The sequence below is a fragment of the Octopus bimaculoides genome, chromosome 3 (assembly GCF_001194135.2).
Source record: "Octopus bimaculoides isolate UCB-OBI-ISO-001 chromosome 3, ASM119413v2, whole genome shotgun sequence".
Classification (NCBI taxonomy): Eukaryota; Metazoa; Mollusca; class Cephalopoda; order Octopoda; family Octopodidae; genus Octopus; species Octopus bimaculoides.
This window is the reverse complement of record NC_068983.1, coordinates 151,305,641-151,310,744: the sequence shown is the minus strand read 5'-3', so window position 1 is coordinate 151,310,744 and position 5,104 is coordinate 151,305,641. Positions and strand designations below refer to the sequence as shown.

The following is a 5,104-nucleotide window of genomic DNA, read 5'->3' as shown; positions in this document are numbered from 1 at the left end:
TATATATATATATATATATATATATATATGTATGTATGTAATAATAAAGGAGTTACGACGCAAAAACGTATATAATTAAATTATATATTTCAGTATAAAGAATTCATTAAGAGACTTAATAAATCAAAATTCCTTTACACATCTACAGGAAAAATAAATATAACACCATAAAACTACATTCGGTTTAAAAAATACAAACCGTTCATGGCGAAAAAATTTCACAATTACTATGTATATATATGTATGTATGTATATTGAAATACATATATTTATTTAAATACATAAATATATTTAATAGCATGTATATGAACATATACATACATAATACTCGATATACATACATTTTTATGTTTATAATTCCTAAGACAATAAAGAATCAAAGGAAATTATCTTTACCTATATTAATTCGTAAAACATACCTGCCATTCTCTCTCATTCTCACTCTTTCGCTCCCTCTCTCCTTCTCTCCGTCTCTCTCTTACACTCTTTCTCTTTTATACCTTCTCATTTCATTTTCAAATTGTCGTCTCTACACTTGTTATTGTCATTCGTTTAATGGGAGTGATTGTTATGTTTTGTTGATGTTTATGATATTATTGCCCCTGTGAATATTGCTGTGTTACTGTCATTGTTAAAATTGCTATCTTTGATGCAGTTAGCTGCTTCTTTTGACATCTGTCACATTGGCAGAGGGTCCTTGAAATATTTGCCTGAAAATATGTTTGAAATTGGCTCAGATTAACGAGATATATGGATTCAGTGAATAGAAATTATCTCCTAGGATATCACTGGTACTTTCTTGAAATTTAAAGATAAATCTGAAGAGATCAATGGTATATAACGTGTCGTAGCAAGATTTCAATTCTGAATGTAAAATTGACATTAGGAAATAGAGCAAGGGGTTTTTGAGTGGTGTCCTGTCGATTCTGCCGTCTAAGATAACAATAAAGGTTTCTAGTAATGAAGAGAACGTACATGTTAATAGTTATGATGTTGATTCATATAGTGATAATATTGTCATTTATTATCTTCGAATTACTTGAAAATGTTGAAATAAAACACAATTGATAGGCTCTGACCGATTGAGTTGACTTTATTTCTCCAAGACATATTTGTACGGAATGTGTTCATTTAAGGAATGAAGAATAACTTTATTTGGATAAGGTGGAGGATGAAAGAATCGATAACTCGCAGGAAAAATGTGTCTTGTATTTCCTCCCGTTCTGAATTCAAGTCTCACCGAGGATAGATTTTGCTGTTGAAAAGCATGTATATGTACACATGCGTATACATACATAATACTCAGAAAATGTTCGTTTTATTTTATGCTCTCCTCTCTCTCTCTCTCTCTCTCTCTCTCTCTCTCTCTCTCTCTCTCTCTCTCTCTCTCTCTCTCTCTCTCTCTCTCTCTCTCTCTTTCTCTCACTCTCTATGTGTATATATATATATATATATATATATATATGTACTGCTACATTTCCTTTTCTTAAGTCTTCTATACGTGTATTATTATAATTTGCTAACATACACTAGTCAACGTTCTGGGCTCCATTAAATATCTGGTACATCCTTCACGTCCTCCACAGAAATTACACTAATTTCAAGGATACAAGAAGACAAGTAGTATGCTACAAAATTACCCCTTCGATGTCATTTCATTTCACTTTTGCTCTCAATGCTCTCAGGTGGCGCCTGAAAATCATACCCAATACCTAATAATCTGTCCTCTCACTTAAAATATAGAGTTTTTGTGCCTTACTTTAATGTAAAATATCAATGACCTTTCTAGGAAGAGCAAAATTGCAGCACCAAGTTCTAGATAAGACCAAACTATGTCTCTATGTCATTCAACCTTGAGAAAATCACATAATCTCTTCACTGTCTAATTTTATTTTTGCTATAAATTGCTAGGCACATACAGATCTTCTTGACTTTTAAAATACCATCACAACTATTTTTCTTCGAATCAAGCAAACAGGATCCGTTTTTATTATCATGTCTGTCAGAAAAGGAAAAGCATATTTTGGGTGTTATGGCTACTGATTGATTACATGTGGAAAAGTTTGTGATAGAACTTTTCCATAACGCTTTTTATGATTATAGCCAAACAAGAAATAGAATCCATAAATGTTATCAAGAAAATAAGCACATCAGAGTAAATACCGTTCCACAGTATCAACATCAACATAGAACTGTGGAAATTGAGATGTGAGAGAACTAAGAGTGCTTGCCATTTTTTGTTTTTTGTTGTTTAGTTAAAGAGGAAGCTTAGCGCCCATAACCTTAATCCTTTTTAGTGCTTACATGAAAATTATCCTTAATCCGAAGATTTGACTCGAATGCTTGCAACAGATAAGGGCTAGTTGGTAGATGTCGGATTAAATCTACCACACAAGAACTCAGAACAAAGCAAAATCTGAAAATATACCACAAGATGCCCCGAGAAATGCTCAGACAATTCCACCAGTCTATCGTCCCAGATCCAAATTTTATTTAATTGACATCCGAAAGAATGAAAGGCAAAGTTGATCTCAGAAGGATTTGAAATGAGAACGCAGAGATTTAGAGCAAATGCGGCAAGGCATTTTGTTCAAGCTCTAAGGATTTTGCCGCTCAACCATAAACTCAGTATAAAAACGGTTTACGCAATTAGAATTAGCTCCACCCATAACATTTACAGATACTGCGAGGGCTGGATAGATAGATACAATTGATGTTAAGTTTAAATATTTGTAAGTCAATGTCTGAAGGAAAACCTTTGGCCGGGAAGGAAAGCTAATTCTAGTGGATTAGCTCTTTGAGGAAGGAAGACCACAAATAACTAGTTTACTGCTGGGCCGGGCGTGATACATCGTAAAAATCACGTGAGGTGTATTGACAGATATACTGGGTGCGTCTGGTTACAGCTGATATACAACTATCTAGTGCAGACGAGGTGAAAGGGTTCGAACTATTGATCCTTCATTAAATAGTGAGTCTCCTACCAACAAGGCAATCTATCTCTGACTATCGAATTTTCCCATTACTTCACATACTAATTTCGTTTACTTGTTTGTTCTTTTGTGCTCTGAAATGCTCTCTGTCACTTCAGCAGACATTTTGAATTCCATGATTTTAAAGTATCAAGGTGGGTGACGAAATCCTAGATCTTAGCATTTTTGCAAACTTTTATGTTGACATCCTATCGATCGGACCTTGATTTCATCAAATTCAAGGCGGTATATATGCTCCCATTTTATTTAATGTGTTTTTCTTTGCATTTTAAATCCATTTTCCTTTTATTTTAGTTTTCGCTGTCACGTTATCTCTTTCTCTTTTGCCATATCATTCCCCTCTCTCTATACATACATATGCAGACACACATTTTGTAATGTACGTGTTTAAAATAAGGCTGTATGCCAAGTATATAATCTTACGCTGATGGCATTATGTGACTGACATAAATAGAACTCGATGCGAAATGAAAATTCAAATAAACATATTTTCTAATATCATAAGAGTCGACGTGCTAAGTCCTTTGGGCTTTTGTATGGGTGCGACGTCAGAGCGAAAGTTATGACTGACTATAGCAATTTCTTATGATATCAAAACATGTATGTGCATATATGTGTCTATGTATGAATGTGAAATTATATACAAATGGGTTTCTGTTACTTTGGACGAGGAGTTTCAATTTGTTCGATTAACGATCAGCCTATTCGTTCAATTAACGAAGTTAGCGAATATTCTACCGACACTATACATAGCGTAATTCTCAGAAAGAATTAGGATCTACTTGTTCAAGAAGATAAATGCAAAAAAAAGTGAAGGAGATAACAAGAGACAGTAACAAGTGACCATGGCTGCCGCTGCTGCACCCGCCGAAGCTCCGGAAATAGTTAAAGCGGAAGCAGAGACAGATAATGTCACTTCATTCTCAGAACCTTATCATGAGGGATAGATGAGTTAGGGGAACCAAGGAGAACGTGGATGACTCCTTTCCCAGCACAGAGTCAGGAGGTGCCTTGATCCTACTTAAGTGACGTCTTTTTTGCCGTTTGTTTGTTGGTGCTTATGTTCTGTGCATCAAACTTTTACCGTCTTTTATGTATCACATTTATGCCTCTCTCTCTCTCTATGTTTATAATATCTATATGCACATGTTCCGTGCTGTATCCAAGCACTTATAACCTGTAAATTTGCATCAAATAGCTCTTATCGTATGAAGAAGCATGGATATGGATATGGTTATCAGCTTAGTCTATCACTGATTCATCACAGCCGAGAGAGTAGACAATTTTCATCTATCTCGTCACTATACTGAAAGAAGTAGTGTGATGGACAGCTTTGAAATGACTAAAGATACTTTATTTTGCCGCCAATCCCTCATCATTTTTCTTTCAAAGAAATCTTGGGGAGAATGGTAAGAATGAAGAGAGTGGTTCTATCCTTCAGTATTTTTACTGAAATACGCTGAAAGTGACGGGAGTGACTCATGCGAATGAGCATAATGCTTGCCCCTAGCTATACACGTGACTGGATCTGTGAGTTACTCTACTCACTCAAGATGTTATTCTCTGCATTGAGAGACATTTTGTTTCATTTCTCTCTCTCCCTCTCCCCTCTCTCTTTCTCTTTCTTTCTCTCTTTCTTTCTTTCTCTTTCTCCCTAACGTTTATACTCTGGGTCCTTGATGGAAAACTGCTGGAACGAGGTACCTATTCCCAAGCTATTTGTACGTTTCTTTTGCCCAATTACAGACTGGAGACTGTCGATTATAATGTTAATAATTAAATGTCGCCCGTTCATTGCTTTTGTATAAAAGTCTTCTTCTTCTTCTTCTTCTTTTTCTTCTTCTTCTTCTTCTTCTTCTTCTTCTTATTATTATTATTATTATTATTATTATTATTATTATTATTATTATTATTATTATTATTGTTGTTATTATTATTATTATTATTATTATTATTATTTTATTTTTGACTTTTGTTTTGCATTTGTACAAGTTGGATCCAAGTCTCACCCAGAGACCTCAAGAGACAAGTTAGAAGTTTATGTAGGTGTTATGCCTAGGGTACCATATATTTGGATTTGTACAGTTTTGTTCAAGTGAATGTTTAAGAAA

At 34.4% G+C, this 5,104-nt stretch overlaps 1 protein-coding gene across 3 annotated transcripts in view; it reads left to right on the top strand.

Moving 5' to 3' along the window:
* LOC106874175 (AT-rich interactive domain-containing protein 3A) overlaps positions 1-5,104 on the top strand; it is a 37,908-nt gene that overhangs the window by 18,617 nt on the left and 14,187 nt on the right. The window lies entirely within an intron of this gene.